Genomic DNA, 23,739 nt, shown 5'->3' on the forward strand with positions numbered 1-23,739 from the left:
GTCGGTCAGGAGGCAGAGGAATGGGAACCCTCAATATGCAGCCATTGGAAATGGGCAATGGTGCAGCTTCTTTGGAAAAGTCTGGTGTTTCCTCAAAAGTTTAGTGTTATCATATGGCTCAGCAATTCTACTCCTACATATAGGGTCATCCCTCAGTATCCTCGGGGGATTGGTTTCAGGAACCCACCACCCTGGATTCCATAATCCAAGGATGTTCGAGTCCCTTTACAACCAGCCATCTGGATCCATGAAGTGGAAACTACAGATATGGAGGGCCAACTGTACAGCCAACAGAATGAAAACATATTCTCACAAAAATTTGCACATCAATATTCATAGCAGTATCATTCAGAGTAGCCAAAAGTTACAAACAATGTCCATCCATCAATGAATGGGTAAAAAAATTATCAAGAATAGTCCCAAAAACTTTTGGTCATTGAATCTTTGACAAAGGAGGTGAGAACATACAATGGAGTAAAGACAGCCTCTTCAGAAAATGGTGTAGGGAAAACTGGACAGCTGCATGTAAATCAATGAAGTTAGACTACTCCCTCACAGCACACACAAAAATAAATTCAAAATGGCTTAAAGACTTAAACATGTAGACAAGACACTACAAACCTCTTAGAAGAAAACGTAGGCAAAACATCTGACATGCATCTCAGCAATGTTCTCCTAGAGCAGTCTACTCAAGCAATAGAAATACAAGCAAAAATATACAAGTGGGGTCTAATTAAACTTTCAAGCTTTTTCACAGCAAAGGAAACAGTAAGCAAAACAAAAAGACAGCCTATGGAATGGGAGAAAATATTTACATTCAATGAGACTGTCAAGGGGTTAATTCCCAGAATATATAAACAGCTTTTACACTTCATAAGAAAGAAAAATAAACAATTCAATCCAAAAATGGGCAGAAGTGCTAAAGAAACTTTTCTCCAATGATAACATACAAATGGCCAATAGGCACATGAAAAAATTTTCAATATCATTATCAGAGAAATGCAAATCAAAACTACAATCAAGTATCACCTCACACCAGTCAGAATAGCCATCATTCAGAAGTTCACAAACAATAAATGCTGGAGAGGCTGTGGAGAAAATGGAACCCTCCTACACTGTGCTAGGAATGAAGTTTGGTGGAGCCATTGTGGAAAACTGTATGGAGATTCACCAAAAGACAAAAAATTTACTTCCCCTATGACCCAGCAATCCCACTCCTGGGCATATATCCAGAAGTAACCCTAATTCAAAAAGACACCTTCCCCCAAATATTCACAGCAGCACTATTTACAATAGCCAAGACATGGAAACAACCTAAATGTCCACTGACAGATGACTGGATAAAGAGGTTGCAGTATATTTATACCATAGACTACTACGTAGGCATAAAAAAAAATAAAATAATGCCATTTGCAGTAACATGAATGGACCTGGAGAATGTCATTCTAAGAGAAGTAAGCCAGAAAGAGAAAGAAAAATACCATATGAGATCGCTCATATGTGGAATCTTAAAAAAAAAAAGAAAGAGAAACTTATCTACAGAGCAGAAACAGACACAGAGACATAGAAACCAAACTATGGTTACCAGAGGGGAGACGGTGTGGGAAGGGATAACTTGTGAGTTCAAGGTTTGCAGATACTGATTATGTATAGAATAAACAGCAAGTTTATACTGTATAGTACAGGGAAATATGTTTAATATCTTATAGTAACATGTTGAAAAAGAATATGAAAATGAATACATGTATATTCCTATATAACTGAAGTGTTGTGCTGTAAACAAGAAACTGATGCAACATTATAAACTGACTAGTCTTCAATGAAACTATTTTTAAATAGACCAAAAACAAAAAAAAGAAAAAGAAAAAAGATATTATTAAACCAAAAGAATAAATTACTGTTTCAGGCTACAACATGGATGAACCTTAAAAAAGTATGCTGAAGTAAGCCAGACACAAAAGGACAAATACTGCCCTTTTAGGTGAAGTGTATCTAAGTGTTCATTGTACTACTCCTGTAAATTTTCCGGAAGTTTGAAGTCTATTAAATTAAAAATAAAGTGTATTAGTCATTAAAAACATAAAACGATCCCTCACAGGAGGGCTTTAAATAATAAATGAAGAAATGCATGTAAATCTCCTGGAACAACACTTTGCACGTCCACAGACAGTCACTGCTGTCACTGCCACTCAGAGGTTGGTACCAGCGCTGATTAGAGCTGCCTCCACTCGCTGCCCTGCAGACAGTTGTGAGGGCCTGGGGTCTGACAGGCAGGGTGACCTGGAACCTGAGTCAGACACAGCAATGCCCCAGACTCTGTGTTACCCAACTTTCTTATACAAGCTGCTACATGTAACATAAACACGCTAGAGGGATGTATCTTACAACATAGGCAATACACTCAATGTTTTACAATAACTATAAATGGAGCAACTATTGTACACCTGAAACATATATTGTAAATCAGCTATACCTTTTGAAAAAATTAAAAAATAATGTAAAAATTTTATAACTTTAATATCAGTCCAGTTTTTAAGTAACTACTAAACAGCTTAGAATGTATAAAAGCATTTAAGTGTGATGTTTATTTACATATTTATTTACTTTCAGCCTCCTGCTAAAAGAGAATTTAAACAATTTTTTAAACACAGCTTAACAACAATAACAACAAAAAGACAAAAGTGAGAGTGAAAAGAAAATGGAGATTCAATACTTAAATGAAACCAGGGGGAGGTAAAGTCATAAAAATGGATGCCATTAAGTCAGGGTAAGTGTTAAAGGCCGACTAGAAAATCAGCTGTAAGATTTTTGGCAGCTAAAGCAAAAAGAAAAAGATGAAGGGGCGGGTGGTAGAGCTCAGTGTTAGAGCGTGTGTATAGCATACACAGGGTCTGGGTTCAAGCCCCAGGGCCTCCACTAACAGATAAATACACCTAATTACCTACCCCCCCAAAAAGAGCCCCAAAGAAAATAAAAAGAGAAATTTGTTTCCTAAAAAAACCTGATATTAAATTTAGATTAAATACTTAAAAAAAAAAAAAAAAAAGAAAAATAGAAACAAATGAGTGACACAAGCGATAATGCCCGTGAGATAAATCTGCGGTGCAGCTGGCAGGTCCCCATGTCCCACGTGGGAAAATCTGAAACATCTTTCACACCACCCAGAGTCATCCTCAGCCTACCCCACCCCTCCCCCTGTTAAATGCAGGAGCACAGCCAGGGCCGGGCCTTTGTTCTCTCTGTGTCATCACAGTGAGACAGGATGGAAGGGGGCAGAGCACAGCCATTCAAGGAAGGCCAAAGCAATTAACATCAAAATGGTGAAGGATTCAACCCCCAATAGGCCTTGAGGCTCAGGATGAAGAGATTTAAGTTCTAGCAGATCTTGAGCTTCATTACACACCCATTGTAATAGTAACATGGTGAATAACAAGCCCCCAGGCACCATGGCAGTCCCAAGGCTAGACAAAAATGGTCAAAGGGTGAAATGGCCAACTCCCTGTGAATTCCAGCCCCTTGCCCTTAGGCTGGTCCTTCTACTTATTAGCATATGAAACCACCAAGCCCATGAATACAAGCAACACAGCACTGCCTAGGGGTCACACCTCTCTCTCCCGTTTCAGAGAAGGCCCACACTCTGTGGAGTGTGTACCTACTTTTAATCTGAGCATCAAACCCCCACACATCGTGGAATATCTCTTGCCTTTCAACAAATCTCTCTGAATAAATCTACCTTTACTCAACAGTGGCTTGCCCTTGAATACTTTCCTGCATGAAGCCAAGTACCCACATCTGGCAGGGCACACCCAAGGGGCTCAACAAAAGCCTGGGACACAGCCCTTCTCATGCCCCACTTATTTTTTCTAGTATCAACAGGACTGGGTTGTGAAGGGAGCTCTAAGGCCCCGGCTAAGGGACAGAAGCAGCCCCAAGGGCTCGAATTGGTGGGCAGCCTCTCCCCCAGCAGGGGCCCTGGGGTCTGCCCGGTTCTCTATGTTTCTTTGTTGTGCTGACTCCCCAGCCACAGAGCGTTCTCCCTAGGCCTGTCCCCACAAAACCCTTCTCTCCAAAATACAAGCACATCATGTCACAGTCCTCTTGTTCAACCAGGAAATGTTCAGCCCACTATTTCCCTCCCCAGTAAAGTACCTAACTGTCCTCCCTCCCATCCCACCACTTCTTTCTTTGTGACAACTCTGCACTCTCCACCCACTATCCTGAACGCAGGTGCCTTGCTGACTGGGACCGAGATGTTTCAGTCTTACACAGCCTGCGTCCTTTCACTTTCCCCTTTCTACCTTAAAAAGCCTTTCCTGAGTCTCCCACCCATCTGATTCTGAACTTCACAAAGTGCTGAGTTTACGGTCACTATGTGCATACATCCCAGGTTTTGACTAGGTTTCCTTCACAAGATCAACATTAAGGCGCTGCATCAAGAAGTTTAAAGAGGCTATTCTTACATCTGAGCGGAGGAGCCTGCATAAAATTTAAATGGCTTTGAATAGACTGTTAACCAGGGACAGAGAGGTCGCAGGTCCTAGTCAACAGTGTCATGAGGCGAAATGTTCTTCAAAGGCTCAGAGTGGCTTCTGAACACGGAGTCGGCAGGGAGGAGGTGACAGGCAGTGAGTGGAGTGTGTGACAGAGCTTACGCTCCCCCAGCTGGGGAAGAATTGAATTTTTTTCTAGTTTTCCAAACAATTTCTTACTACCTTTTTCTCCTACTGTCACATACCATTTCCTACGAATTAAGAAAATCAATATCAGTCATTTGGGCCACTTGGGAGAAGCTACACGATGCCATTCACAGGGCTGGGGCATGACAGCCACGCCAGTCTAGGTTGAAAGACCAGTGGGGGTATTTTCACGGTAATCACGGGCATGCAGCAAACTCCCCAGCTTCAATGACCTCATCTCAAAGTTGGGGCCAATAAAACTACCAAGCAAATTGCGTGATGATTATGGCCAACATCTGTTTACTAGGTAAGTGCCGATGACAGCTGCCGCTTAATGGGGAATGAGTATGACTAACGAGGCCCAGTCTACCTGGTCACACGTGCCCTGCCTTCCTGCCTTTGTGCAGCAGCAGAGCTTGTTTAGCTGAGATGAACGCCCCCAGAGCAGCCCCGACGGGTAAGTTCCCAGCGCTGCATGGCGAGGTCTGTTCCTTTCCTTCTCAGAGCTGATCACAGTTTGCAGTCATCTGTTTTTATGTTTATCCATTTTGTAACTGCCTCCACCCCGGAGTTTTGCTCAAGCAGCACAGGGCCAGGTATGTCTTCCTCCCTGCTGGATATTCTGGGCTGGGAGACAGCCGAGCACACATCTGGCTCAGGTGCTGAAAGGAGAGGGCAGAAGGCCCAGGGGCCTATGCTGAACTGAGGCCCCTGCACCCAAAATTATGGTCTGACTTTGGGCAAATTACACAGTCTTCTTTACCCTGAGATTCCTCATCTGTCCATGAAAATAACTGCCCATGGCACACAGATTTACCAAAAGGAAATAACCAAATTCACAACCTATTCAAGGGGCTACCAGTGCATCCTCAACAGACAAATGCTGCCTTTACGGCTCTGACACACGCCAAGCGGGGCGGCCACACACAGTGAACACTGCTAAGTGCCAGTGTGTTAAGTGCTTCATGTGTGCTATAATACTCTTTACAACTTACAACAATCCCAGGTAGAAACCAATATTATCATGCCCATTTCACAGATTCACCAACAGGTTAGGAGAGGTTACATTCTAGTCCAAGGCCCCATGGTGAGGAAATGGCGATTTAAACCTGAATCTGGGCCCAGGCCTGGGATCCATCTCTCTCCCATCCAAATGACCACTTGCCTATGAAATCCACCTGTCCAATACACAAGTTTGCAGCCGGCCAGCTCTTGAATGCAATGTTTGCCACCGTTTCTCAATGTTCATTAATTACCATAAACTGTTCTCAGGAACCACTACAGAAAAGAAAGGTGGGCTTACGTCCCTGCCCACAAAGAAAAGGAATTCTGCCTTCTCCTGTAATGTGCAGAACACCTTCCCTACACCACCAAATCCTTTTGTATGCTTCCTCCATGTTTATGTTTGCACACGGCTTATTAAATTAGAAGGTACCTGAAGTAATTCCATCTTGGTTGCTTTCCAAGTTTGCAGATTATCCATAATCATTCTGTGACCGAAAATACTACAGTGTGAATGAAAATACTGCAACCATGTAAGTAAACAAAGAATGCTGAAACCAAATCATCAGTGGCTGCCAACACACCCCAGTGAAGACAGGCCTGCAGCCCAGCCACTACAGCCACTCACAGCGGTGCCCTCTGAGCAGACTCAGAATAAGAAAGGACAGGATACTTGCCCTAGATAGCTAGGTGCTTGTCTAAAGAATGAATTCAGTGAGTCAAAATGTTTGCTTCCTCCCATACATGGAAAAGCACTAAATTCTTCAACTTGAGATACCTGGCTTTCTTTAGATAACAAGCAATCTTTTATTGTTCCAACAACCTTGTCTTTGTTGTAAAGCTCCTATATATCCTAGCTCCTCCTCAACCACTTGGGAACAGTCCCTCCGAGCGATCTGAGAGTCTGTCATCCCGGCTCGAGTCCTCCCGCCAAATAAAACATAACTCTTAACTTTTAGGCTGCACATGTATTTCAGTCAAAAGTTTTGGACACCAGGAAGGGACCCAGAGCAGACTTCTCTCCAGCTGAACTCTCAGAGTTACCGGAGCCTTGGTACCAGCATTGGCACTTTGTGCCCATCTGCCTCCTTGGGGAATCCAGATGAATTTGGGTGAGTCTCTCCTGGTTCTCGGATCTCCCAAATTGGTTGATGATCCTGAGTTTTATTTTGTGGTGTATCCAGGTACCTGGCCCTCCAGTTGAAAGATACTGGGGGGGAATAACCCACCCAGTGGAGACATACTGGGTGGGGCCTGGTTGAAAGATAACAGGAAACACCCACCTTGAGGAGACGTCTGAAGTGGGGCTGGTGGAAACATACCAGGAAAATACTCACCCAGTGAAAAAGTCCTGAGTGGGTCCCAGTTGTAAGACACTGGGTTCAGGACTAAGTGGTTAGGTAAGAGGCTGGTCTAATGTTGTCCTCGATTTGGTTACCTCCATTGAATTTTTCGGAATAGAAGTAAAACTCTTATGAGGAACCTTTCAACTCCAAAAATGGGACCCTCCTCCTGGCTGGTAACAGCTTTCTTGGGTGATGGAGAAAATTACAGGAATGGTAGAGGCAAAGACTTCATGCCATAGTGTTGTCCCTGTGGGAAATCTTACCAGCAATTTTATTCTGAGAACCCGACCTTACAATGGGAAATAGAACTTTCAAAAAAAAATTAAAAAAAAAAAACCACAGAACAGAAAAGAAAAAGAAATGACAGATTGCCAGCCTCCAACTAATACACTAGCCAGGTTTATATACGTACAAAACTCACAACATTCATTAGGAATTAGAAAAAAAAAACTCACCCTGAAAGTAACTAACCAGGCCTGATAAAACATTTTTTGGAATTCTGAACTTATAAGAACAAAATCCCATTTAGGGGGAACTTGGATTTCTCTTCCTGTGTCCTTGAAATGTAAATGTTTTATCTTTCTCTGGGTGTTTTATGTGTGTGTATGTATGTATATATGTGTTTCTTTTTTTTTAAACGACACCTTGGACTCTGTCATACAAAAGGTACAAGTATTATGTACATATTGTGGCCACGCAAATAAATTGGGATTCTCAAAAATCCTTTGATTGTACCAATTTTCACATATTTTGCCATCTTAACCGTTGTTCCATCAGCCTGGACCACAAAGGCTTTTAGCTTTTGGAAAGTAAACTTTTGAATTTTATTTAAGCAACACCCCCACTGTCATGTGGAAAAGCCTCTTCATCTTATTGGTTTAAAATCACTTTATATATATATATATATAAATTGATGGCCATATGATGGATCCTTTAATTTGGGAAAACTTTTAAATTGGTGAAAGTTGAAAGAGCTCTCATTATAAACAGCCGTTTTATTGGTACCTATTAAAATCAAGTTTAAAGGTATAAAAATATATCTAATGGTTAACCTAAGAAATTAGTTTAAAAAAAAAAACTGGTTTGAAAACCTACATTTGTGTTTTTCCTTTCCGATCAATGGTTTTAGGGATGCTAATAAATACTTAGAATAATAAATGTTAATTAGGCTAAATAACTGGAAAAAGGATTGTAAAAATGTCAAAAAAGATAAAGATAAGGGGCTTATCCCAAATGGATAAATATTTTTATATGGTTATTTTGAATGAGATAAATAAAATGGACATCTTTGGATTTAGATACAAGGTTTTGATACTACACTATGTAAAGTAAAAAAAAAAGGGCCAAAGAGATCACCTACTCCCCCCCAACATTAAAGTTCAAAGAAGTCCTCTTTAGCACAGTTTATATATATGTATATATATGTATATATGTATAATATATGTATTTATAGAGCTAAAAAAATACATATTTATAGACTGAAATACTTGATCAATGATTGGGACAACAGACCTATTAATCAAATTGAAAATTGAGAAGGGCCTAAGCTCTTTGGCTGAAACTTGGGAATCCCAGAGACTTTTCTATATAATTAGATACAATGCACACACACAAAAAAAAAGCTTCTGACACTCCTTCTAGAAATAGGAATTACTGATTAAACCTAATAAATATAAAAATTAAAGGTACGAGATTTAATAAAATTGAGATAAAGTTTGTAAAATTGGTATATTAAATGGGCTTTATATAAAACTTTTGCATAATTATATTGTGGGATAGATATATTTCAATGGAAAAACGCTTCCCCTTCTTGGTATTATAAGGCTGGGCACATATCTGTCCCTTAGAAAATATTAATTGAACAAAGTAAAGGAAACCAATAGAGTTTCGTGAGCCTTCCAATATAACGTAAAATTAAAAACTAATATTCAGTGGCTAATAGACAATAAAGTAAGAGGTTTACCCTGGGTTTAACTTATAACCCAAGGAAAAGAGACCTCACTAAATATCTTATGCAAGCTTTGGAAGACATGCTAAAATAAATCTTAAAGTTTTAAAACATGGAATTCTTTGTTTACAGCTCTTCTCACTGATACAAAAAAAAAGCCAATTAAGGAGATACAATTGGATCTGCGTGACAGAGCAGTTCTCTGGGGAACTGGAAGCGTCTGTCTTTGTCTTGCAGATCAGAAATATAAATACAGCAAACAGTGACCTAGAATGAGCCTAATTAGCTCAACTAGATAATACTTAAGGCCAAGAAATTTTTGGCATTTTAGAACTCATAACTCTGACGTGTCCTTCAGCATTTGTCAAGAAATCTTAAATGTCGGTTTCATAAATAGTAAGCCTTAGTGATTTGAACAAGCAAATTCAGCTTACTCCAACTATTATTATACCTATCTTATAAGTAAGTTTTAAAGTGAACCTATGAGATCTCTAGCTTTTGTCTGTTTATAAGCCTGCGTACACATTATAGATGTGAGATATTTCTACAGCTGAAAAAAAAAAATCAAAGTCAAAGATCTCTGCTTATTTAACGTAAAAAAAATAAGAGCTTACAAATTAAGTATTTTTAAAATAAAAACTGACCAAATTGACTTTCAGCTTTACGTGAACTGGAAAATATTCAATATTAAGATTACACTTGGTATTGTTTAGTTTAAGTATGTTCTAATTAATATAGACATCTTTAAAGTCATCAATATTAAGTACAATACCTTTACTGTACCTAGTTTTAATGAAAGTCAAATAAGATCCTGTTATATCTGTTGCAGAATTGTCAAGAAAAAAATAGTAATGTGGTGTAGTAAAATTTTAAGTAAATTAAATGCAAATGAGATGAGAGCTTTGGGTAAATTTTTAAAATATATTTTTAAAATGTATGGTTAAGATACTCTCTAAATGTTTGGTATCTTTAAATTCTAGAGTTGTGCTAAATTGAGTTAAATGATAGGAGTTTATTAAATAGCTATGACACTTTCAGATAAAATAAGATTGTAATATGAATTATTTAACATTTAACTTACCCTTACAGAGAAAGTAAAGGTGTTTAGAAATATTAATAAATGATTGGTGCTACCCTGAAATAATCTCTATTATTAAGGGTATAATCTCAGTATCCTAGGAAAGTAAGATAAATGTGTAAAGGAAGATATATGAATGTAATTATATTTTGTTAATAAAAAATAGTGACTTTCTTCTGAAGCTGGTTACTTCTGAATGGAAGAGAAAATAAAGGACACACTAATGTGAGTATAGTAAGCTGTGGAACGCTTGTGGAAGAGGAACCCTGAGGAAAGGGTTTTGTAAATTGTCGGAATTGTCTAAGTTTAGAATCAACTTGGGCAAAGTAAATGAATCTTAGAAGTAATCTGGTAGAAGACTAGATTTGGTTTTCTCTCTGTTAAGATGACAAAATTTTCTAAAAATGTTAATCCACTTTCAATAACAAATTGTAAAGCTTCTTATACCACATAACTGACCTGTTCTTTTACCTTTAACGTATTTTCTTGTTAATGAAAAAGAACTACTTTACAGTGATCTATATGTTTATCTGACCAAGTGTTCTGAAAACTTTTAAAAAGCTCCCCAAATATCAATTTCTAATTAAAGTTCTTTTAATCTCCAGTTAAATTTGGGATGCTACAGAGGGCCCCTGAAACATCCCAAAGAGAGATTTTAAAGTAGTAAGTTTCATTTGGCATGTTAAATAACATGGTATTGTCAAATGAATAATAGATCTTCCTAGGTTATATTGTATGAGAAAATATTATTAATATAGATATTCTAGAAATTATATGGATTCCCTAAAATTCTGGTATATCTGAAATGTTACCAGTCATAATTCTAGTTATAGTGACCAACTTTCTTTATCGATTATAGTGTAACGTTGTTTAACCATGCTTTTAAATCACTTGTCATTTATATACAGTTAATTGTTTCCTTCTGATGATTTTGCAAATTGCTTTCTCTTCAAGGAGATTTATTGATTTCAAATGAATTTCAAATTATAGCACTGAACTAAACTGGGTAAGTAATTTTAAAGGTCTAATGGATACTCTGAGTAAAAGAATTAGTTACATGGGACTGAGTAAACTGGTGAATATGGTTATAATTTTTGATTTTGTCTGAAATACTACTGGCTTTTAACCTGTTTCCCAGACATAAAGAAACTCTTCTCCTCAAGCTAGTTATGTTTCACAGAAATTTGATAAATTATACTTATGTACGCAGAATTGGAACAGTTATCTTTTCTCTCTATCTGATCCCTTAAGAGACTAAAAACTCTAAGGTCCCCAGTGGCTCTATCAGACAAATGAGGAAGATCATCTCCTAACAGATATAGCAATCTCAAAGTATTTTAAGGATTTTAAAGAGAAAAGAATTTATCTAAATCTGTAAGGCAGAAATCCATGACAAGCCCTTGACGAGGCATTCTGGGCCTAAGAAAACCTTATTAACATTCTATCCTGAGAGTCCTTATTAAAAGTTCCAACACAGCCAATTTAAAAAAAGCCTATATAATCAAATAATCAGACTTAGCTTGTAAATAAATTAATCTTGATTTGACTATATTTGAGAAAACTGAGGGTAACTTTAGAGAGAAAAAAGATTATATTTTAGTGGATATTAATTTCTAGTTTTGTTGATTGAGGTCTATATTTACTTAGACATTTCCCAGATCATTCCTTGCTGTTATGTCACATTGCTGTAAAGTTTAATTGAATTATGAAAAGAACACTCTAGGTTTGTTTCTGAGGCTCAGTAATCTATCCTTGGTAAAGATCCAATGCCCCATGACCAGAAGCCAGGGGAATATACATACTGGTACAGGCATGACTTAAAGAACTGTCTCCAACCTGAATGGAAGGACCCTTTATCAGGTACTCTTAACAAGACCATACACACCAAAGCTGAAGGAAATGGACTTTCAGATTCATTTCCTATCAGAAACAGCCCCTGCTGTGCACTGGCCTATAGAGCACCGCTCACCTTAAAACAATGCCCAAATGGAGAAGAATCTACCAGGTCAGGATGAGAAGAAGTCAACATCTGAAGAAGACTGCAGACCCAAGACACAGAACCAGGCCTGTATGCCAATTACTTTGATAATTTCTCCTACCTTTGATTATGAACTACTCCAGCTGCTAAGTTTATGGTAAATTACCTATGTCTAGTACTTCTGTGTTACCTTGGTGGGTTTCCCTACTCCAAGGCTCTAACTAGATAGCCCTCAGAAACGTTATTCTAAAAAGAAATTATAGTTCTGTTTAGGCCACTATTGATCTTACAAGGTGGGAGACCTCACCTGGCCAATTAATACCTGCTCTGACCCTGACCATAAATATGAAATTTCGCATAAGATCACTCAAACTCAATCAGGAACACAAGGAAAATTTTAACCCAAAAATATAACTTCTCGACTATTAAATTCTTACTCATGACTTTATAAACGTTACTAGCTGAATTACTTATATTCTATCTATATAATAAAATTGTTGTCTGTTACATTTCCCAATGTGTAACTAGGCCTACAAAATTGATGATGGCTAAACATCTTGAAGGAATAGATAAAATTTATAACTCTGTGTAAAATAATTGTAATAGTGTGATTCTAGTTATGGTAATGAGCAACGAAGGGTAAACAATTCCTGGATCATAATAGACTAGTAAGACAGGCGATCCAGAGAACTTTTAGTATCAACAGGGTCTGATAAAAAACTAACACCTTGAATGGCAGCTCAGAATATACTTCACCTGAACTAGGAATGAGCCATCCTAGCACCCTGGGACAAAATTGGTCATGAAACGTCTCTCAAAGTATTGGTCGAATTTAGGACCAAGGGGGAGCACAGTGAATGAAAGTACTACAATGTGAAAGAAAATACTGCAACCATGTCAGTAAACAAAGAATCCTGAAGCCAAGCCATCAGCAGCCACTGCCACACCCCAGCGAGTACAGGCCTGCAGCCCAGCCTCTCAGCCACTCATATTGGTGCCCTCTGAGCAGACTCAGAATAAGAAAGGACAGGATACTTGCCCTATATAGCTAGGTGCTTGTTAAAGTATGAATTCAGTGAGTCCAAATGTTTGCTTCCTCCCATACATAGAAAACCACTAAATACTTGAACTTGAGATACCTGGCTTTCTTTAGATAACAAGCAATCTTTTATTGTTCCAACTACCTGGTCTTTGTTGTAAAGCTCCTGTATATCCTAGCTCTTCCCATACCTCTTGGGAGCAGTTCCTCAGAGTGATCTGAGAGGCTGTCATCCCGGCTTGAGTCCTCCCGCCAAATGAAACACAACTCTTAATTTTAGGCTGAAGGTTTATTTCAATCAACTCCCAGAATAGACACAACTCATCACTTCTGTAATGGAATACACTGGATCAGTAACCAAAAGCGTGTTCTAGTCCTGAAAAACTACTGGTTCCTCTTTCTTCCTGTTATTATACAGTCCCACCAGAATTCATTACTTTGCTGTCGGCTCATCTGGTAACCAAACTCAGAGAAGAGTCAACTCAGCAGACTGCCCTACTGGGGAGAACAGCCGGCAAAAGCACTGTGGGTTGCCTGCCCTCCCGCACGCTCTGCTGACCCCTAGTGTCCTCCGTGGAGACCAGAGCAACAGAGCTGTTCCCAACAACTGCAAAGTCCCACACGTTAAGAAAATCATTTTATTTTATACGATATGTTACGTATATACCCATCTCTGAAAACAGCTTTGCCAGAAGCCCAAATCTTCAACATTAATCAGCAAAGGCAAATCCGGTCCCTAAGTGAATACAAGTTTTAAGACGATGCTAAGGCCTCCAAAGTTCTCTCCACGACCATCAATCAAACTCCCTGCAGGTCTGCAGCTGCAGGCGGCAACATGTCTGCTTTTAAAGCAAACCCATCCTGCCCTCGGGTGCTACAATGTCCCTCTACGCCCTCCCATCTCAGGGTAAGAGCAGCCGCTGCAGAACCTCACAGGGCAGCACTGACAGGACTGGACACAGAGGATCAGAGCTAAACTAAGCCTTCTGATGACACTAGCTTGTCACTGTGTCACTTTACAGATGAAGATATATATAGAGAGAACTGGGGTGATCTTGCTCAAAGTCACACAGCTAATAAGTGGCAAAGTCTATAACTCTGCTCCTCCCTCCGGCATGACGCCCCAGCTGGGATGCCCACAGGGTTCTCTCGTGCCTGCCGGACCAGTCCTTTCCTGTCACTCATAACCCACCACAGGGTCTGAACCTAGCCTGCCTTTTCAGCATCTTTTCCCTCCAGTCTCTCAGGAACAAGGCTGCTCGTGCCACTGTATGACTTCCGGCTTCCCAAACCCTCCGTGCTCAGGGTGGTCTTGCCTGTGCATCCAGCACCCTGCTCAGAGGCTCTTCCTCCCCTGCAGGAGGACGTTTCCACTCTCTGTAGGGACACCCCCTCAGGGAAACCCTCTTCTCGCCCTCAGCACAGCAGGTGTCCCAGGCCACATCACGAGCTGCCCCATTAGGACTGTGGGTGCCCAGGTTTGCCAGTCAGACCAGAAGCCTCAGAGCAAGGGATTATGCCCGGGTCTCCCTGCAAACCTACTGCCCGCCTAACAGTCCCCAGCCAACAGGTCACCTGGAAGTCACAGCAAGTGCCCCACCCAATCCAGAAGTCTCTTCATTTACCAGCACCGCTGAAGACTGGTTTCCAACCTTTGGTCAGTTTTGCACAAAAAGGCACCTTCCACTGTGAACCGGGGGGGGGGTTTTGCTTATGCAACTCACCCTTACTGGAAACGTCAAGGGAAACCAAAAGGCCTTTTCTCGACAATTTTTTGATGACAACCTCCCACCCACAATACTCAAATGTTCAAGAGAATTGGGTCCACGTGATTTTGTTTTCCTTACGCTGTGGCTCAAAACACTGCAGGTTTCTTTCTCTTTTGAGGGTATTTGTACTAAGTTTATAGGCTTTAATCTGCTTTTGTCTCACTCTTCACTATCCCTAGCAGTTGCCACTTCTTACTCCCTTCAGCAGCCTCCCTCCCAACATCAAGTCTAGGAAATCAGCTGTGATGAGGGGCCCAGGGGCAGTCACAGAAGATGCAACTAAGGCACAGAGAGGCGACATAATTTGCCCAAGCTTCAACCCCTAACAGTGTGTGTCACGTCCCTCTGTTTAACTCTTATGCTAAGCAAGTTAACTTTTTGTAGATTATAGTTATAAACAGATGAGGTATCAAAATATACACAAGGACACACATCAAATCTAAGATGTTGATTAACTCCACTATTTTGTTTCTATTTATTTTATTTCTCTTAAAAAAATTAAGAACCTCTGCAGTCAATAATGCAAAATGTTACTGGGTTTTAAATCCAAAATATAGAGGTGTTAAGTGTGTCATTGCTCATCCTTATTTGTATGTTCACAAGACAAAATGATTTGAAAGACTCTCTCCCCTCCCCCTACTCACTACTGGATCTCACCAGAGCTCCCAGTCCACACATCTAACAGCCTTTCATTTACCCACAGCTGAACTCATCAGATTTTCCCCAGAATTCCCTCTGCAGGTTTCCCTCATCACAGCACAGCAGGACTATCATTTACCTCATTAATCCACCCAGAAACCTGGGCCTTACTCCATTCTAACTTCACAGACAGCATTCATCCTTTCTTATTTACCATCGAAACATGTCTTCAATCTGTTCGCTTTAACACACTAACCGTCTCACCGCTCAAGTGGAAGCCACCAACACTGCACTCCTGGACTCACGAGTCTCCCAAGTGGCCCTAAAGCCGCTCTCCCCTACTTGAGACAAATGGGATTGTGTCACTCCCGCGCTTTTAGGACTCTTTTCAAACCCACTCTTCTTAGAAGAAGCTCCCAGTTCTTCACCTGGTGAAGGTCTTTGCCATCAAACTGTCAGCTCAGGGAGGGCAGGACACGCCCTCTCCCCTTGGCCCCACCCTCTGGCAGAGCATCAGCATGGGAGGACCTGCTGAGCTACACCAGCCTGTATTCTAAACCTGGTCTTGATTTCTTAGCAAACTGCTTCACTTATCCATACAAATCCAAGGTAGATTAGAAAGATTTTAGATGTTGAGCTAGACTATTGATTTGGGGATTTTGCACTAGCAACCTGCAAGTACATGTTCTAATGATTCTGTCTTCTAAAAACCACACCCAGATTTAAGTAGTACTTGTGGAATGTCTTCGGAGTAAAAGGGACTGTACTTTTACAGACTTTATATTTTATAACATGAACAAACCAGACAGGGTCACAAATGGAACTGCCTCACAAGTGACAGAAGACAGGTGAGAGGCATATAGCAACAGGTCACAAAGATGGTAAGAGAAACGTTGATTCTCCAACCCCCCAAAAAATTTTTGAAAGAACTGAAAACTCTGAATTTTGAAAGTAAAACACTATCATATAAAGAAATAAAATAAATAATCCTCTTCATCAGTGTTTCAAGATCTGACTGCAGAATTTTTAGCAGGCCATACTGAATCCTAGCACAGAAAAATCAGATGGACTAGTGGTGAGTAAGTTCCAGGGAAACGGCAGCAATTCCTCCACTTGTAAGAGGACACACACTCAATTGTCGAAGGTGATTTTAAACCACATTCTGGAGAAATTCAGAAGATTCAGGCACCGATTCTAGATGGTGATGACACGGAAGGACGGGTTGGATGCATGCTTCTAACTGAGTCACCGGCATTTTTACACTGCAGGGGGAAACAGAGGCTCTCAGTTATGAGCAGAGATGTTCCTGTCATGTCTCCCAGGCCGTGCCTCGGGGACTCAGTGCCCTGCAGCAGCCTGGCCCCAGGCGAGGACCCGCAGCGTGGCCCACTCAACTAGGAGGGGCACTGTGCTTGAGAAAGCCCATCCCCGATGGGAGAAAGAGGGGCTGGTGGGGTTGTGTGTACCTATAAATGATCATAGAAATAAACCTGCATACATTCATTTGATATAATTAATATTAGCAGGCTATTTAACAAAATTTCAATTGTCAGTGTTAATTTTACCATTCCTTTCCTCTTGTCCCCTGCACTCTGAGACAGGCTTAGGCTCTCTCACACCTGCGGCTCTGATGCAATAGTTGTGAAGTCATTTTACTTTGCTGCAAGTGTCCTCGCTCCCCGTGTCGCTGTGACTGTCGTCTCTTAACAGAGTCAGATGTCTTCCTGGATCTCTCCCTGATTTCCCTGCTCCTGCTTCTCAGATCCTGAGATAAAGAACAGGTGAAGACACATGACTAGAAAAGGCACTGTGGACTTGACCAAAGTCCTCAGTGACCCCCTAGGTGAGTGCTGCCCACCCCTTACCTTCGATTCTCAACATTCTGCCCAGGGTGACATCCAGACAGGAAAGAGTCTTGGGCCCAATTAAAAGCTGTGAGGCTTGGGTGCAGGAAAAGGTGCAGGAGCTGGTTCTGGAGCCGGGCCCCTCACCACCTCTGCTACTCTCTCTCCCGAGGCCCTGCCCCCAAGCCCCCAGGCTCCCTGATCTTCTGTCCTTCTCTTCTACACTACTCCAAGCCCTTTTCCCCTTCCTTTATTCCCTGATTATCCCCAGCTGGAGTGATTTTTTCATCACAGCATCTAAAAAAATTTCCTACAACTGAAAAAGGAGTCTCCAGAGGTCAATGCCCACATGGTGGTTCCTGAAGAGAGCCCCTGGTTAGGGGGACCCTCACCAATACTCACAGGGCATCAGACATGTTGCAGGGTCGACCACCCCCAACAAGAGTTTGCTGTGACCCCTATGCCCGCACAGCATCCCTGTTCACAAAACTGTAGTTGGGCCACTTATCCGTTATTAAGAAGCAAAAGTAAAAAATTGCTCATGTTTCTTACTAAAATTATCTATGAGGTGGAAAAAGAAATTGTAATAGAAAAGAACAAATTTGACTCCATGGTAGATGTGTTCGTTTGGCTTTAAACCTGTACCCTGTTTTCTAGGCTAAGACTTGTTATCTCTGCACCTTTTGTAAAAGAAAGTTGCCTTTAGCCCGAAATATCCAGGAGGGCCTATTCTGCGGGCTCTGATCTTTAAGGATGTTAGCTCTTCTACACTTATGTAGAGATGGCAAGTTGCAAAATAAAGAATAAACTTTGTTTTTTTTGAGGTTTTACAGGGGCGCCATGATTTGACCCACATGGACAGCTGCATGAACAAAGGATTCCAAGGAAATCAATTCGTACAGCAAGAAGTTTGCAACAACCAACCACACCCCCACCACTTTTTAGTATAAAAGGAGACTGAATTCTGACTTGGGGAAGAGAGTTCTCCTGGATATCAGTATGCCATCTTCTGAGTGTGCCAGCTTTTCAAATAAAGTCACTACTCCTTACTCCAAAAGCTCATCTCCCGATTTATTGGCCTGTCATGCAGCAAGCAGAAAGAGTTTGGACTTGGTAAATAAATGACTGCATTAGAGGTAGTATGTCTCCACTGTTTCCTCATTTCCAGTATGTCACAGCCAATCAATTTTATATGCTGTTTAACAACACGACCAAAAAACCTACTATATGGAATTGATTTCCATGGAAATAAAATTATTTCTACTCCTTCAAAACTTTGTTCTTTTCTATTTTATTTTGTTTTGCTTATTGAAAAGAAAATAAAAGTCAAATCATTTTATTTCACGTATTTTTTATAGCTACATATTGTAAATACTACAAAGATATATAAATTGCAATAAAAATTGTTCATATATTAGTATAAAGATATATACACAATCAAAGCAGAGTAGGAAAGGAGTGGATATTTACTAAAAATCCACTGCACATCCAGTCTTTTACAAGCATATCCTGGAATATAAGCTCTATTATCCAGGGGTCCACCACCTCCATTCTCACTGCCGAGTCCCATAGTAATCAACCTCCAAGGCACCAGCATAGAACCACACGATCACTATTTTAGGTATAAATGAGGGAATTAGCTCATTCAATTCTAAAACAGAAACCTTAAAATAAATACTGAACTTATTTACAAACAAAGAAAATTGGACACAAAAAAGTACAGTTTCTCCCCCAAGTCACAAAGATAATTACTGGTAAAGGCAATATTTGAACTCATCTGCCAGATTCTAAAAACTAAGGTGGAAATCCCCTTCAACTGTGGAGGTCCAGCAGCACAGCCTATCACCCTATCTTTGTTCAGATCTAGCTTTAGACAGCCTGAGACAGCACCCCATTCCTATGGAACTCGAGGGCAAACGATAACAATAAGGATTTTATATTCAGTAGTTTCTTAGGTCTCATTTATATAAAGTGTCAGCAGGTCAGCAGAAAACTCTGGGAAATATGAGTGGGTCCAGAGCTTTTTGCTGATAAGAAACAATCTATCAGGACAGAGTGACCTTCCCATGAGAGGCCTCATGGACATAAACTAAAGGCAGCTGAGCATTGAAAACTAGCAAGACCATGGAACTCAAGCAAGAAAGATCCCTGCCATCCCCCACCCAGTTGCCTTTTCACCCACATGGACAAGATGGCAGAAGACCCAGGTTCTTGTCCAAGTTACACCAACATGGATTCTCACCCATAAAAAGTTATGACTCTATGCTGTCTTAAGCCCTTTCCAACTCAAATATGTTGACACCAATATCTCAGCAGAATGTCTATGTCTTCACTTTCTCTCTTCTATTAGGATACTATATCTATGGACAAAAAGCAGAAATCCAATTAAAAACACCATGCACGAAGGCTGGTGAAAGTCTGCCGTAAGAGACTTTGTTCTCACGCTCAGTGAATGAAAACTCAGAAAAAGTGTTCCTTCTCCCTCTGCAAGTGGGAGGTAGCCTGATTGTGTGTGTGTTTGTGTGCACGCGCGTGTGTGTGTAAATCAAATACAATGCATTCTGGGATGTGTACAGATTTTTTTTATGTTACTGTCATTTCATGAGGATGAGCCAACCTTTAAAGTAACTTGAATCTAGTGTTCTGAGAGAGTCCCAGGATCTTTTGATGGAGGAGGGGAAAGGGGAAAGGAAAGGAGGAAAGAAGTAAATGAAGCAAAGGAGTAAGAATACTACTAGGGAAAGGCAAGACTTTAATTTTTTTCCTACTTGCATCACACACAAATTAGGGACTGGCTTTCCGCCATGTCTCGTCAAGCACTGAGATGCAGAAGAAGAGGCGACAGCCCATTTCTCACTGAGATTGTGACTGTACATGGCATCTTATAGACACAAATTATTTACCCTGATCAAACACTCTAGCAGCAGGCCGTAATTCTCCTGTTTTGAGAGACAAGAAAACAGGAGTTCAAAGAGGATGTATAACTTGAGAAAAGTCAGAGGACCAGTAAACTAAAGAGGATGAATTCAAACTCAGATCTGAATGGAGAGTCTGATCTTCCCACTCCCAGGGCTGGAAAATCCTTAACAGACAGGCTTCCCAGCTCCCTGCATTGTTCCTGGCACGAAGCATTTCCCATGGCGATGGTAACCTGTTCTCACAGACACAGTGCTCTGTGCAGCCAATAACCTCCATTCGACCTTGATCATATACCTGCCTCACTCACCAGGCTTCTCCATACAGGCAGGAAAGCTGGCTTTCAAGTGCGTACAAAGCCACCCCTGGTCTTACCTGGGCTCTTCAGTGGCTTTTCCAGCATAAAGGCAGCCATGAAAGTGCTCACAGTTTGTACATGAGCCACACTACCTCTCTCCATCTGTCTCCCCACCTATACTACTTAGCTATGACCATTTTGAGAATCTTGGAAACAAATTTTTAAAAACAGAAAAGAAACTATTCTGTAACAAGTACTTAATACTTACAATTTTAAATGACAAGTTACAAAGTGAGTATTTACAAATTTAATCTGCCTTCCTAGGTGTCAGTTTTAACAGTTAAAAAATATAATAGCAAAAATTCTCACTTACAAAATTAACAAAAACATCAACAATAATCTGGAATAAACTCAAAAAATATGCCCATGTTGTACATGGAGAAACACAGGACTGTACTGAGGGGTAAATTAAGAAGTGTGAATGCAGAGACATCAACATATTGTATGGAGGAAAGCAGTTTTGTAAAGATGAACGTTCTCCTAAAGATAATTCAAAACTTACTAAAAAATCCCATGACAGCTCTTATCTGTTTTTTTTTAACTTGAACAAAATATTTTGGAACTCTTCAGGAATAATAAAGTCATAATACTAGACAAGAAAATTGGGGATGGAAAAAAGAATTAAAAAATCGCACTGTCAGATATTAAATAAATTTTTACAATATGTAAGATATAGCACTGGAGTAAGAATGTAAGACTGACAGAAATAAACCATGAGCTCAAAAAGAGACTCTAGTGTACATAAATATTTTGTACAGGTGGGATTTCAAATCAAAGTGCAAAGTATGAATTCAATAATTGTCTTGGGACAATCAGAGAATCACCTGGAAAAAACAAATTCTATTCCAGTCATAATGACCACAAGAAAAATTACAGATAGTGATGTAAATATTAGAAAGTACTAATAACAGCAAATACAACTCTTTGCTTATAGTAATTCAACTTCTCCTCACTATAACAAGTAGTATTATCATCTCCATCATAGAGATTAAAAAATCCTACAGAGGAGATATATACCATTATAAGAAAGTATTTCTAAGAATACTATCAAGGATAAAACCCAAAAAGAAGACATTTACTGTCTTAAGATTATTTTCGGCCACAACAAAAATAAACCTACTGAACAAAATGAAAGGCAAGAAATGTCAAGAAAAAGCTCTGTGATACATGTTAATGAAGACAAGGGGTTAATGTTCATAACATACAAAGAGCTGTCACAAAGCAAAAAGAAGCTCCCTCACTTAAATGTGTGAAAAGGACAAAAGGGATCATTCACCTTTTAAAAGTCAGATGGCTAATGAGTGAAAAATGCTCAATACCTCACTGGTCATCAAGTGCAAACTAAAACAATGAAAAAGCAATTTTGCTCATCATATTGGCAAATGTTTTTAAAAAATATTCTAGGTAGTGTCCATCTTTGAGAGAACAAACTGAGCGATCTTTTTGGAGGACGACGTGTCAATGTATATGTAAACTCTGAAAAATGTGTGTACACACAGACTGAACTCCATTTTAGGAATCGTTTCTTTTAGAAAAAAAATCAGTTCAAAAAGATGTACTCATCAGAACATTTACACAGCACTGTTTACAATGGTGGGAAGAAAAGCTGAAGTGAAATCATATCCAGCGATAGAGAATTGGTTACATAAGTTATTCTACATCTTTTCATTCCCCACAGGAGAAGGAATTTCTAGAGTTACTTGAAAGGAACCTGTGATGTATGTAATTGTCACATCCAGGGACTGAATTTCCAGAAACCTTAACTAAAGGAATACTCATTCAAGGTCACAGGAATGTTTGTACAAGAAGGACGCCAGTCAAACACCCTTTCTGACAGTGGAAAATGGAGAAAACTTAAGTATCCACCATCAAGACAATGATGCGGTAAATCAAGGCGAGCTGTGGGCACTAAGGGGCAGGCGTTTTGGCGTGGTCCAAGGACTTGTCCACAGTACTCTCCCACCAAAGGTGTCCTTACACAAGAGACCAAATCTACTGCACATCAGGAGACCCCTCTACTCTATCTGAAAGGACCGGGTGAGTCTGGAGTGGGAGGACGTCTATGATATACACCTCAGTGAATAAACCGAGCTGCACAAAACATATAGTATGGCCTTATTTTTCAATAAAGCATATATACACACACATATACATAGATTTCTCATATACATGTGTGTATGTATGTGTATATATATATGACAGGCATAAAGGTCATGAAATATATACACCACATTGTCAGCAGTTTTTACTCTCAGGAAAAAAAGGGGAAGGGATGTAGGGGCCTTTCGGTACCACCACAGTTCTCTTTTCAGTATTTCAGTTAAATATACTTGGAATTTAAAAGGTTATTTAAGTCCGAAGTAAAATGGACGATGCCTCCACAAGACAGAATGCTATACTGGTCATTAAAAATCATGCCAGGGGAGAGAGAATACTGTAGAAAAACGTGTAATAAGCCGAATGGAAAATGGAGGTCTCCACACAGTAAACAGGCACAGAGTGCTCCCTGGTTTTTATGACAGACGTAATACACACTGATGAAAAGAACAGAAAATAGATGTTAAAGTCTTAATTATTATCTCTCAGTAGTGGGACCAGGATAGACGCTTTTGTCCCTTTTTTCAGACTTATTATATTAAATACACATTATTTTTCATCTGAAAAAAGCATTTTTAGATGTCTAGTACCACACATTGAAAAAAATACACGAGTACTTACAGAAATAACTAGGAGACACGGCAGCAGCGTCACACAGTGTAGAACGGGCGATCCTGAATAACACCGCGCAGTTACATAAGGACCCACAAAGTGAGAGCACCTGCTGTCACAGGGCGTGGCCCCCTTCTATTTATCAGTTGTGTCTTCAGGTCTGAGGCAGTTCTGAGCACGGCCAGTGTCAGTGCTGGTGTCTGGATGGATGCCACTGGAGGTGAGGGCACCTGCAAGCCGAGGGGAAGAACAGAAATCATCCTCTGCTTTTTCTGTCTTGTTTCTTTGTTACTTTTGAAGAGAGGTGTAAATAAGATAAACTGAATCTTCCCTACTGAAATTTCAGTAATGAAACCGTTTTTAAAGTGTTCATAACTTATATTCTGCCAATAACTGTCTTTTCAACAAAGCATCATATTTCTTAAATGTTAATTAAA

The 23,739-nt window shown here is 40.0% G+C and overlaps 1 long non-coding RNA gene across 1 annotated transcript in view; it reads right to left on the bottom strand.

Moving 5' to 3' along the window:
* The window catches only part of LOC141573944 (uncharacterized), a 31,213-nt gene extending 7,694 nt beyond the window's left edge, over positions 1 to 23,519 (bottom strand). Inside the window, exon 1 of the long non-coding RNA XR_012500445.1 lies at positions 23,312 to 23,519. This is a non-coding gene — a long non-coding RNA (uncharacterized LOC141573944). The remainder of the gene's footprint in view (positions 1 to 23,311) is intronic.
* Between the last annotated feature and the right edge of the window lie 220 nt (positions 23,520 to 23,739).

Source organism: Camelus bactrianus, chromosome 18 (assembly GCF_048773025.1).
Source record: "Camelus bactrianus isolate YW-2024 breed Bactrian camel chromosome 18, ASM4877302v1, whole genome shotgun sequence".
Lineage (NCBI taxonomy): Eukaryota > Metazoa > Chordata > Mammalia > Artiodactyla > Camelidae > Camelus > Camelus bactrianus.